The following is a 13992-nucleotide window of genomic DNA, read 5'->3' on the forward strand; positions in this document are numbered from 1 at the left end:
ATTGTAAGATATTTTAAAGAAATAAAAAAAATCTCTGAATGGGATATGTGACCACTTAGGTTTGGGTCTAAATTACAGACCGGGTGTGGGGGTTACATTTGGTGGTATCAGAGCTTTCGGTTTTAAACACTCGGGCTGTATATGGGTCCTAAACCTTGGATTTTTAAGAAATTTTTGAAGAAAAAAAATGTCACCTTATTTTATGATTTAAAAATTTTCTCGAGATCCCTAATGCTAATCTGACATATGTTTCAAATTCTTTCTGTAGAGCCTTATAGATCCAACGATGAGTACTGCTAGAGGCCGCAGGACAGGACGTTGTCGAGGACGAGTCACTCGACATTCTGTTACGATAGATGATCCGATGTCACCATGTGATCCTCCTGTTCCGGAAATAGATCCGACCCTTTCTCATGATGATCAGTTTACTCTTGTGAGAGACCCTCCCGTCACTGGAGATGAGGATACTGACATGAACGAAGACACCATTAATAGAGCTATATTTCGCATGTTTCAGAGAGCTGCCAGAGCCCCTAGTAATATGACTGCGGTTGAGATTTCAAATTCCTTGGTAGCTGCTGGTGTAGTTCCATTCGAGGGTATTACTGGTGGACCTCCGATAGACGCTGAGTATTGGTTGGAGGACACAGAGAGGATTATAGATGAGATGGATCTTAGACCTGAGCAGAAGTTGAAAAGGGTCCTAACTATGTTGAAGAAAGAGAGCTTCAGATGGTGGCAATCGATTTCTGGTAGTATCCCGAGAAACCAGTTAACATGGGATCTTTTTAAGACACGTTTCCGGAGTCGCTATATTGGGGAGAGATATCTACAGGAGCGACGACAGGAGTTTCAGGATCTGGAGCAGGGTAATATGTTTGTTATGGACTACGAGGTGGAATTCATCCGATTAAGCCGATATGCCCATGGACTTGTTAACATAGAGGTAGATAGATGCTTGAGGTTTGAGAATGGACTCAGGTATGAAATCAGAAGTTGCTATCCATCGGGAGAGAAATTTTGATGCATTGGTTGAGATAGCCAAGACTGCTGAGGAAATAGAGCGATTGGGTATAGAGCACATGAGAGACAGTGATCGAGCTCAAACCCGATTCAGGAGGCCTTCTGGTTCTATTTATTCTTCTGCACATCCTAGCAAGAGAGGCAGGAGTGATTCCTTTCAGAGAGGCGGTGCGAGTATGAGACCTGTTGCATCTGGTTCTTCAGCTGTTCAGCCTTCTAGACATGGTGGATCTTCTAAGTCGCAAACTTTGCAGATATGTAAGCATTGTGGGAAATCTCATTTTGGGGAATGCAGGAAGAAATTGGGTACATGTTTTAGATGTGGTTCAGGTGACCATATGGTAAAGGATTGTCCAGAGCTAGCTTATACAGTTCAGACACCAGCTCATATTCCCGCTCGTACTCAGAGTACTGTTCAGACTCATGCAGGTGGTCGTACTCAGGAGAGATCATCGGGATCGTCTACTAGAGGTCGAGCATCTCATAGTAGGGGTCCAGTCAGATCTGAGGCCAGACAGCCTGTATTGGTTTACACTGCCAGACTTCGACAAGATCGTGATGGGCCTAATGTGACTGCAGGTACTGTTACTATTCATTCAGTTCCATACTTTGCATTGTTTGATAGTGGCTCTACCAATTCCTATGTATCACATTCCGTTTCTGAGGGTTTAAATATTCCTATTGAGAATACTGAGCATTCGATGATAGTTCAAAGTCCCTTAGGCAAGTCCATTGTGTTGGATCATATTTATAGAGAGTGCCCTATTGAGATAAATGGAGAGATTTTTCTGGTTGACCTGATAGAGTTACCTTTGGAAGAGTTTGATTTGATTCTCGGTGTAGATTGGTTGGACAAACATCGAGTAAATATTTATTTTGAAACTAAGAGAGCTGTTCTGAAGACCCCAGATAATCGAAAGATTGTAATGATCGGAGAACGCCGTAGATTTCTGGCGAATGTTGTGTCTTCTTTGGTAGCTGAGAAGATGATCAAGAAAGGTTCCGAGGCTTTTCTTGCTTATATATTGGATATTAGGAGTTCTCAATCTGATATTGAAGGCATTTGGATTGTCAAAGAATTTTCCGATGTTTTTCCCGAGGAGTTACCTGGATTACCTTCGGATAGAGAAGTCGAGTTTGAGATTGAAGTCTATTCTGATTCTACTCCGGTTTCAATGGCTCCTTATCGTATGGCCCCAAAGGAGCTTAAAGAACTGAAAGTCCAACTCCAGGAGTTGTTGGACAGGGGATTTATCCGACCCAGTGTATCACCGTGGGGAGCCCCAGTTCTCTTTGTCAAGAAGAAAGATGGGACATTGAGACTTTGTATTGATTATAGGAAACTGAACAAGCTCACAGTTAAAAATAAATATCCTCTGCCCAGGATCGATGATCTATTTGACCAATTTCGAGGGGCTTCTATCTTTTCAAAAATAGACTTGAGGGCTGGTTATTATCAACTCAAAGTGAAAGACTCGGATATTTCAAAGACTGCTTTCCGTACCCGGTATGGGCATTATGAGTTTTTAGTGATGTCATTCGGGTTGACAAATGCCCCTGCTGTATTTATGGATCTGATACATAGGGTGTTTCAACCTTATTTGGACCAGTTTGTTGTTGTGTTAATTGATGACATACTGGTGTATTCTAGAAGTGAAGCAGAACATGAGGAGCATTTAAAGATTGTTCTACAGACTTTAAGGAAAAATAAGCTATACGCTAAGTTGAGCAAGTAAGTTGAGCAAGTGTGAGTTTTGGCTCAACGAAGTGACTTTTCTTGGACATATTGTTTCTGCTGATGGTATTCAGGTGGATCCAAGCAAAGTGGAGGCTATTCTGAACTGGAAGCAACCCAGGAATGTTTCTGAGATCCGTAGTTTCTTGGGTTTAGTGGGTTACTACCGTCGTTTCGTTGAGGGGTTCTCCCTTATTGCATTTCCTCTGACGAAACTATTGAGGAAAGATGTTCCATTTGTCTGGTCTGAGAACCAACAAGCTAGCTTTGAGAAACTGAAGACTGTTCTAACTCAAGCCCCACTACTGATTCAGCCTGAATCTGGGAAAGATTTTTCTGTCTACAGTGATGCTTCTCACTCTGGATTAGGATGTGTTTTGATGCAAGATAGGAAGGTTGTCGCTTATGCTTCGCGTCAATTAAAGCCGCATGAGCGTAACTATCCTATTCACAATCTGGAGTTAGCTGTCGTGGTTTTGCTTTAAAGATATGAAGACATTACCTATACGGAGAAAAGTGTTATATTTATACTGATCATAAGAGTCTGAAGTATCTACTTACTCAGAAAGAATTGAATTTGAGACAGCGTCGCTGGTTGGAGCTTCTAAAGGACTATGATTTAGAGATAGAATATCATCCAGGGAAGGCTAATGTAGTGGCAGACGCCTTGAGCCGTAAGGCGATATCAGATCTCAGAGCCTTATTCGCCAACTTGAGTTTATTTGATGATAATAGTCTGTTAGCAGAGTTGCAGGTTAAACCTACTTTGGCCGAGGAGATTAAGACCAAACAACTTCTGGATAGCTCATTGCTTTCCATTATTAAGCAAGTTAAGCAAGGATCGAGTTCAGAGTATACTGTGGATCAGGATGGTATTTTATGTTTTCACGGTCGTTACTGTGTCCCTAAAGATGATGAGTTGAGACGGGTTATTCTTCAGGAGGCTCATAGTAGTCCTTATGCTATGCATCCTGGCGGGGACAAAATGTACAATAATCTCAAAGAACGCTACTTTTGGACTGGTATGAAGAAAAATATTTCATATTTTGTGGTGAGGTGTTTGACTTGTCGGCAGGTTAAGGCAGAGCACCAGCATCCATTTGGATTGTTACAGTCAATTAAGATTCCTGAGTGGAAATGGGAGCGCATTACGATGGACTTCATTACTGGTCTTCCTCTGACTCTTTCCAAAAAGGATTCTATCTGGGTGATTGTTGATCGACTCACCAAGTCAGCGTACTTTATCCCTATTCGAGTTAATTATTCTCTGGACAAACTAGCTAAGTTGTACATTTCTGAGATCGTTAGACTTCATGGTGTTCCATTGTCTATTATATCTGATCGAGATCCGAGATTCACTTCCAGGTTCTAGAAAGCTTTGCACGAGGCTCTGGGTACTCGTTTGAATTTCAGTACAGCTTTTCATCCTCAGAGTGATGGACAGTCTGAGCGAGTTATTCAGGTGTTGGAGGATATGTTACGGGGTTGTGTGATTGATTTTCGTGGTAGTTGAGAAGATTTGTTGCCATTAGTTGAGTTTGCTTACAATAATAGTTATCAGGCGAGTATTTGCATGGCACCGTACGAGGCTCTGTATGGACGTAGATGGCGTACTCCTATATGTTGGACAGAGTTACATGATAGAAAAATTTTGGGTCCAAACTTGGTTCGAGAGACTGAAGATACTGTCAGATTGATCCGTGATCGCATGAAAGAGGCATTTGATAGGCAGAAATCATACGCAAATAAGCGACGTAAGGATATCGAGTTTAAGGTTGGAGATCAGGTTTTTCTCAAAGTATCTCCATGGAAGAAAGTATTGAGATTTGGACATAAGGGTAAGCTGAGTCCGCGATTTATTGGGTCGTATCATATTTTGAAGAAAGTTGGACCTGTTGCTTATCAGCTTGATTTGCCTCCCCATCTTAGTCGTATTCATGATGTTTTTCATGTGTCTATGTTGAGGCGATACCGTCCAGATCCAGATCACATCATTCAAGTTGATGAGGTAGAGCTAAGACCTGATTTGTCATATGAGGAGGAGCCTGTTCATGTTTTAGAGTGGGATGAGCGAGTTCTTCGAAATAGGTGTATTCCAATGGTCAAAGTTCAATGGAGTAATCGTAGCCCCTCAGAAGCTACGTGGGAGACATTGGAGTCAATGGAGGTTCAATTTTCGTATCTATTTTCATAAGGTAAATTTCGAGGACGAAATTTCTTGTAGAGGGGGAGAATTGTAACAACCCAGAAATTTGAAAAATAATATTTAGTTGAAATTTGAGTTTTTAATTGCGAAAATTGATAAAGTTTGGGGACTAAATTGAAAGATTTTAAAACTTGTAGCTTGTTTTAGAGTTAAAGAAAATTCAAGGACCAAGCCCTGAATTTACCCAAGAAAAGTTGGTGAGGTTTGGTATTATATACGGCAATTGGTTTCTGAAAAATCATAAACCAATTGCTCCCAAATTGCTTTTAAATTTCTTTCCCCCAACGGCAACTTCCGACAACGATCCCGACGCCGTCCGAATTTCGATCGTCGTTTTGAAACCACCATCGTGTTCGTTATCGAGTCAGGAACAATTCCCTTAAATTAATTGAGGTGAAACGCCGCCAAACGCCGGGAATTTCAAGTCAAAGTCTCGACTTTTTTAGCATAATCGTAGATAAAATCTTAAATTCACCGCCGATCGTTGCTCCGTTTTCGACACCTCCCGTACCATCGTGTTCGTTATCGAGTCAGGAACAATTCCCTTAAATTAATTGAGGTGAAACACTGCCAAACGCCGGGAATTTCAAGTCAAAGTCTCGACTTTTTTAGCATAATCGCAGACAAAATCTTAAATTCACCGCCGATCGTTGCTCCGTTTTCGACACCTCCCGTACCATCGTGTTCCTTGTGCCGTTCCGAGTCCACCGGTGTCTTCCTTTTCTCCGACGACGGCGGCGCGTGTGGAGGTGAAGCGGTCAAAATTTCCGATTTGTTGAAATCGAGCTCTCCGCCGTTCAAAAATTTGAACCGAGCTTTGTAAGTATCTCGAAATCACTCAAAATAATTTTTAGAAATTTTTCCGTAAATTTTACGCTGCTAGAAGAGCCCTCAAGAGCCCCCACGCGCCGCCACTGCACGTGGGGAAGATTAATATGACCGGTTTTTCAAAGGGTTTGACCAGTTCCGACCTGACCCGTTGACCGGTGACATTTTAGTAATTATTTTGAAACTGGTGACATATTAGGAATTAATTCGAAAAGGGTGCTATTTTGTAAATTTTAAAAAAGTTATTTTCTAAATTTTTGAAAAAAATGTCATTTTAGTAAATATATTGAAAATGGTGCTATATTGGTAATTAATTTTAAAATGGTGATATTTTCATAATTTTGTAAAAATATATGTATATATATATATTAATTTCGTAAAATGGTTGACCACTTTTGACCAGAACTTTGATCGGCTTTGATTAGCTATTAAACAGCCGTTAATCTTTTCCGAGAATTTTAATCTTGACATTTTTTGACGTTTCGAATTTATTTTTGGGGTTCTTTTTACCAAATCGAACCCGAAAGTCTCCAAATCATCAATCAAACCCGTTGACTTTGATTTTGATCAAGAATTCAAAATTTCGGAAGGTCATATTTAATGCTTTTCGACGTTCTGAATCCGATTCCGAAGTCCGTTTTGCAAAATTCTGACCCGAAATTTCCGAATCAAGCTTGTAAACCCAAAAGGCTTAATATTTTAATATTTTGATTATTTATTTGAGATTTGGTTAAGGAATTGATTCAATAAAAATATTTTATGAATGTACTCGTGTTTCACCTGAGCAAAGATCAGTTAGGTCCGGTCTTGTCTGTTCGTTAGATCAGCCTGAACCGCGTACTACGAGAATTACCCGTAGGTTTCCGTATATTATTTAAATAATAGTTAGATTATTTATATTAGGATTTCAATATGGATTTTTTTAATTCGTAGGATTTAGCGCTGCAGCAGAGCGTGATCGACAAACCCAGTAATAAGCTTCCCTATCTGATTTCTCAGACTGTTACAGGTGTGTTTCCCGACAGTGTTACATTAGTAATGTTTAAAATATATATCTGAATATTGTGTACCTGATATCTGATTTACTATATATTTCTGATATTATTTCTGGTTACGGTATTTTATACCGATTCTCTTAATACTGATTATCTGATATCTGAATTTCTGTATACTACTAATTTGTCTTCTGATTTTCGTATTTCTGTATATGATTTCCAAATATGAACACTTTTATGTTTTAAAGAATTAATCATGGTTTTCATTCAAATACATTCATGAACATTTCTGTCATTGAGGGGATATTGTGGAAGGAAGTATATCTGCAGGTTCCTTGGCTGTGTGCTCAGGGCCTTACTGGTTGTGTGGGATTGGTGTATGGTTCTGGGGAATCTACACAAACAGATTGTGAAAGGATGGGGGTAGTGTTCATGTTTTCAAAATATATTGCATAAACAAAATTTTATTGTAATATTTTAATTGTATATTTTTATACACTGTATGGAACACACTAACTTTTTAGCTCATTCTGTAGTTTTTACCCTTTTTCAGATAACAACAGACCATAAACTATCAGATTTGGCATCAGGGGAGATTAATTTCTTATTTTGTACGAACTTATATCTCTATATGTTTTTCAGTTATGTTTGGTGACATGTATTTGCTATCGTTTTGGATATATCTGTATTATTAACATTTTGTTTTGTATTATATCTAATGTATTGTAAGATATTTTAAAGAAATAAAAAAAATCTCTGAATGGGATATGTGACCACTTAGGTTTGGGTCTAAATTACAGACCGGGTATGGGTTACAAAAATTGTAAAATTACATCACTAGTGCTTAAACTCTGTAAAAACTCGTAATTTAAATTTCAAATTTTATCATGTGTTCAATCTAGTCCCTACCTTCACCAATATTTTAAATAAAAAAAAGGAGAACTAGATAAACGAGCTTGCTCATGAACATAAATAAACGATCTCATAAATGAGTTTGTTCGTGAACATGAATTAACTAAACACACCTCTGTTCGTGTCTGTTTGCTTATTAAATACACATTAAATAAATTTACTCATACTCATTTATTTACCTTAGCAAACAAACATAAATGAACATTAATTATTCACGAATAATTCATCGAACGCTATATTTATTTAAGCCTTTATGGATCGGTATGTGTTTAGAGCCTATGGTTGCATCCTCTAAACCACAAAAACTATCCTGATTTATAGGCCTACAGTGGAGACACAATCGAAGGTAAAAAGAGTCCTAAGGTTGATGACGGTGTAGCCACCATTGAAGAAAAAAGTAATGTGGTGGAGAAAAACGGAGGGCGCTAATGAAACTGATTCAAGCCTCCCAAAATTAAATTCTGATTATCATTTTAATTGACTAAGGTCATGTGCCTTATAAAAATCTTTAAAAATGAAACATAAATTATTGATGACGAGAGAGGAAATACAATTTAAAAAAATTATATTAGCATCACCATTAAGAATCGATGATCAGAATAGGGAAAAATGTAATGTTAAGTGATGTTCTTGTCAAGTAAAAACTAATAATAAAATGATGACTAATAATCTAATTTATCCTAAAATAAAACCTAAAAGTTCTACCTTTTCCTTTCTAACACCTTTTTTTTCCGGTCTTTCCTCCATTTTCTCTCTTTCTCTGTTACCCATGCACTTTTTTCTCACCCCCAACGTCTTCAACAATTAAAAAATTTATAAGGCTTAATATAAAAATAATTATAACTACTACACTTAAAATTAATTTTTTTTGTGTATAAATAATTTTTCGTTAAAAATTAGTGTCTAAAATTTTTTCCGTTACACTTTTAGGTATCTACTATTAAAAGAAACCGTTCAGTGTCACGTATCACGTTATATTTTTTTAAAATAAGAACGTAACACGTGTCACTTAACAAATTCTTTTAACATTAAACACTTAAAAATATCACGAAGAAAACTTTAGACGCCTATTTTTAACAAAAAAAAATTATTTAACCACTAAAATATTTTTTTTATGCATTCACTATATACTTATATTTGTATTAAGCCATTTTAAAAGTAATTGTGTACACCTAAACACGTGTCTAATGTGACACATTATTATATAACATTCGTACTAGATTTATCCCTTCAAACTTTATTAAATTTCACATTTTCAGAAGAAAAAAACAATACATGAACTACACTGAATTCATTCATACACGTGCCTTATTTTTTAAATTTTATAGACCTCAAATGATTACTCGGCAAAATTATCATGTTATATTTAAATTAAACCTCATAAAATATGTACTTCCTTTCATCCGGAAGAAGTATCTTTTTATAGGTATTTTTGTTCAAGTGATGGATATACGTTAAAATTCAGGGATGGGTCAAGGAATATATTTGAAGGATGGTCGTGCTTTTAAATATTTTAAATTTTTATATAATTTAAATATTTTAATATAATTGTAGTTTCTTTAGAATTGTAAAATAATTTAAATATTTTAATATAATTTTTTCTTTAGAATAATAAAAGTTGACTTCATATAAAATCTTGTTCGTGATGCGAAATCCATTTTTGTCATTATTTCGAGGGGTAGGTTCCAAGGGGTTGATCAACTCCAAGTAGTAATGTTTTTATGGTCTAACAACTCAGCTAATATTTTGATACCCTTAATTATTGTTTACCTCTTATTTTAAAGCCTAAATGAGATATTAAATTATTATTTTTGACCAAAAAAATCGAATGGTGTATGGAAGTGAAGGTTTAAAAAGATTAAAAAATTAAAGGTCCTAATCCACTTAGTTTAACAACACAAACCGCTCCTTGAAGATTCATACAAGACAACACACCAACTAAACTAGTGTACAAAAATAGAGACATTTGGAAGTCGTCAGGTTCCATTGACCCTAAACCATGTACTTTCTCCTCCACATTCCTCTTTAAAGTGTCCCAACCATGGGAATGGAAAGCCAAGCTTTTCCTGTTCCGAGTTTTTTCTTATCACCATGGACGTGAATGACATCGAGTCCGTTTACAAACACCAAGGGATTGATGAAGATGATGTTTTATTCGATGAGATTCGAAGACAGATTCTAGTTTTGACAGCAGATGATGAGGATCATCAAGAAACCGATGGTATCGAATCCGTGAGCTCCTGCGCTAACAAGCCGGGAACGAGAAGAGCTGTTGGGAATCTATCTTCTTTCCAACATGGAAGGTATTTCAGTTGGCCAGATACTGAGAATACGGACTCGGTACCGACTTGGCTTGTGAATCTATGGAGAACCGGCAATGGAACAGGAGTTTTCATTCCCCATATCAATAAACCCACAAAACGCCACAGGCCAGGTATTCACAAATTCGACATTATAAAAGGCTACATGTAAATAATCTTTAGTCAATTTCTACAGATTTCAGTAAATCACATATTTACCTGGTAACTTTCAGGAAGGGCGAATAGAGGAAGAGTTTACAGGCCAGTCGAGACCAGACAATCGTGAACAAGCAAAAATTTAACATGTTGCTTCAAATATTTTATTTCTTGTGCTGTAAATAACTATCACTATTGAATTAGATCTTGTAATGTACGAGGTTTTCGATTCCGATGGAAAGATTACAAGACTTGTAATACAAGGAACAACCGACATGTTCACATCTCTTTGAAGCATTGAACTATCTAAGTTAGCACAACATTGTCGAAGTTTACAGAATATTGCCTCACATGTGAGATTACACTACCAACAATCACAACAAATTGCTCAGATCCTACTTAATATACAGTACTTATCTGAATTACGGCCATTTCTATAGGCCGGTGAGTGCATTTTCCTAGAGCGAAGTTACAACCAGACCTTCCGAACTGTATGCCATCATTGGACATAGTGCATGCTTCAACTGGTAAAATGGAGGAAATGATCTGTGCAAAGCATTGATGAAACCGAGATGGGCTTTCATGGAATGGAAGAATCAGTTTCTAGGTCGGCCTAACCATAAAGAGCTAAGAACCCTAAGTCTCGAAGTGTAATCACTAATAACTAGTAGGGCCCGGGCTGCTTGCCGAGCGGTTAAAATTCGATGCATTTGTTGTAAAGTTTGCTGTCTTAAAAGGTCGGCCTGGAAATCGAAATGCGACACTGGTAAATAACTGTATGAGCACTTAACTTCAAAGTTGCATGATGGGCGAGATAAAATGCCATTTACCCGGAGTAGGAAGTTCTCCAATGTGACAAGTTTTCCCACTGCAATCTTCATCTGGCCCATGTAATCGGTGACGTTTCCGGGAGCAGTAGGACCTAAACATGTGGACGAGAGGGTGTCTACAAGAGATTGTTGCAAAGCTTCCATTCCTTGTGATAAGGCATCCTCAGAGTGTTGAGAAGACTGCTGCAGGTTACATATGCCCATTAATTGTTGGTCTGTCAAAGGCCCAAGATCAAAATGTCATCAACCAAAACAGATATTTCTCGAAAACACGTTACATTAATAGTATCGGAATTATCCAATAGTAAATCACCTTGAGAAGTTCGGATGAACGAAATCCTCCCAACCACATAAAACACCTCTCTGCAGGTGTTTTCCACATACCAGAGAGCATGTGAAATACATCTGCCTTGGTACCAATGCTTTTCAACATGAAAACTTCTTCATAATGTGCCATGACACCCGCAACAAGAATGCATAATTCACTATCCCCAATATTTGAATTCACTGCCGATCTTAGGTCATTTATCAGTCGTTGATGTTCATGGAGCCAGCAACCATATTCCATGTCAAACGCCAAAGAGGCTGGGAGCATAAAAATGAGTAAGATCTATTTACAGTAATCTACGCATTATAACAAACAACACAATATCTAAAGTCCCGTCACCATTTCCCATGACTGAATGACCATGGTCCGCCGAATGTCTAGTCGCGGTAAAAGAACCCTTCATTAGAACAAAAGCTAATTAGGAACAAAAATGCCTTCAAATTAAGAGAAGGTGCATCCTGAACCACAGATAAAGAGATACATTTCATACCTTTTTTCTTGCCATTTGAAGCTCTTGCTCTAGCTCTGTGAGCCTAAGTAGACTATTCTCGAGCTGCTGGACATACGCCTGTCCAAAAAACTAAAACCTATAACTATCCAAGCATGCTTCATTTATCCAGAATAGGTAAGAAAATTAGTAACAATACACAAGCAAAAACACATTACTTTCTTCCTCAATCTACTCTTCCTTGCTGCTTCTCGATTCTGAGCAAGCCTGCGAAGCATCTGAAGGGACAAAAAAGTAAGAACTCACAAAGATGGCAAACATTAAAATAGATTGCACAACAATTCAGTAATGTTTAACAACCTTTTGATCACCAAATTTTGACTTGGATTGATCCACTGAATCCACCATTATAGGTCCACGTTGAACGCCAGGAACCTATAAGACCATCAAGAATAAAAAAGCCACTATCACACGATAATATTGTTTCACCAAAGCCAAACAAACTTAGAGCAACATCAGAACTCTAAATTAAGCAGCAATTCATCATCATAAAGATGTTCCCTTTGCAACTTTACGTGAAGAAGAGGAATAGAGTAAAGAAACCTGGTTTTTATAGTCAGTGTCAACATCAGTTGAAGTGACAGTCTGTTGGCTATTATCGGCAAGGCCAGAATCAGCCCAGTTTTCGATATGTTCATTCCCCAACGAGGAACCAAATGTTGTCCCCTTCTGCTACATGAACTGCCCTGTATCCAAACACCCGATTCCACTGGATACTATCTCGGTTGGCCCAATGCTCTGAAAGCAAAACCATTTGCAAAAGAACATCTAAATTATGATGAAATATATGCAGAAAAAAGCTTATCACTTACGTTGAAAGAGTGAGGTTGGTAGAAGGATTGACTACCGTGTTCATGGCGCCATAGTGCAAGTTGATACCGACATTGCTGGATTTCAAACTAAAAGTGGAGCCTACAAGGAATTATATAACAGAGAAAATGGTTAGAAAGGCTTTAGAAACATGGGGGAAAACATATATTTTTTACGATACTTGGGCTTAAATCAACAGCATCATCTTGATAAAAAGCAACAGCAGGATGATCAAGCTCTCCAAGATCTGGGAAACGAGTCTGGTGGCAGCTATTACAGTTGTCTCCTCTGTTTTTCGAAACAGAAACCAAAACAGTAAGAACAACAACCTTGTTTCTTTCTTTGTACTCCAACAGATCAAACAAAAAGAAGAAGAAGAAGAAGACACCTTTCTTTTTCTCTCACGTACATGTAAAAACTACAAGCATTGCCTTGTAATCAAAGACTTGCAGTTCCAATACCAAAAGAATAAAAAGAAAACCCAAAATCATGACTTTCAGTGAAAGTAAATATACCTGAGAAAAAAAAGAAGAGTGGCAAAACATGTCTGGGTTAGCTGTTGTTACTGCAGCTTTGAAGCTCTGCATTTTCACTTTTCTTTTTTCCTTTCTTTTTTTACTATAAAGTGAGAGTCTGTTTCGTTCCAAAGAAAGGAAGGTTGAGAGAAAGAAAGAAGCTGGAGAAAAATAGGATCTTTAATGGAGAGGAAAGGAAGGCCTTTTATTATTGCGTTCTCAGAGTAGGGATTATAGCTTCCCAATAAACCCCCTACTTTATTTTTCCTTACATCGTTTCCTCATTCTCTGCTTGCTGTGCGTTTGTTCCACTCTCCCTTTCTATATAATGTCTCAATTTCAGAACATTTTTTTCAGTTTTCTATCCGTTCATAAGGCTTAATTTCATAGGTGAAATAGTACCAGTATTTACATGCATGCATTTGGTGATTTTCTTCATTTTTACACGCTCTGCACATACGAGTGAGTGGTAAAGAAGCTCAGTGTCCAAGACAATAACACCCTTCGTTCCCAAATGCCAAAAACCCTTCTCTCTCTCTCCCTCCTGCTAGTTGTTTTCGTAAGTAGGAACACAGAGGAGCGAATTCTTTTTCTTCTATTGCTAAATTCTCTCTACTCTTAATAGCTCACCTGGGAAAGAGTGTCTCCGCGGCTAAAAGATGCGACGGTGATGAGATGTCATCCAATAGTTTAATTTCTTCTTCTTCGTCTTTTCTTTTTCTCATCAAGTATAAAAAATGGAGCTTTAATTTCCACCCCCATTTAAAATAATGGGGTTTTGCTTGGATTGAAAGCAACCCATTTGTATAGAAGGAAACCAAGCCAGCCAACCATGGCCTCCTTAAA

The 13992-nt window shown here is 37.7% G+C and overlaps 1 pseudogene; it reads right to left on the reverse strand.

Annotated features, from left to right (window-relative positions):
• Positions 1-10751: 10751 nt before the first annotated feature.
• LOC120122097 lies at positions 10752-13359 on the reverse strand (annotated as a pseudogene).
• Between the last annotated feature and the right edge of the window lie 633 nt (positions 13360-13992).

The sequence above is a fragment of the Hibiscus syriacus genome, unplaced genomic scaffold, assembly GCF_006381635.1.
Source record: "Hibiscus syriacus cultivar Baekdansim isolate YM2019G1 unplaced genomic scaffold, ASM638163v2 tig00110384_pilon, whole genome shotgun sequence".
In the NCBI taxonomy this organism is placed as follows: Eukaryota; Viridiplantae; Streptophyta; class Magnoliopsida; order Malvales; family Malvaceae; genus Hibiscus; species Hibiscus syriacus.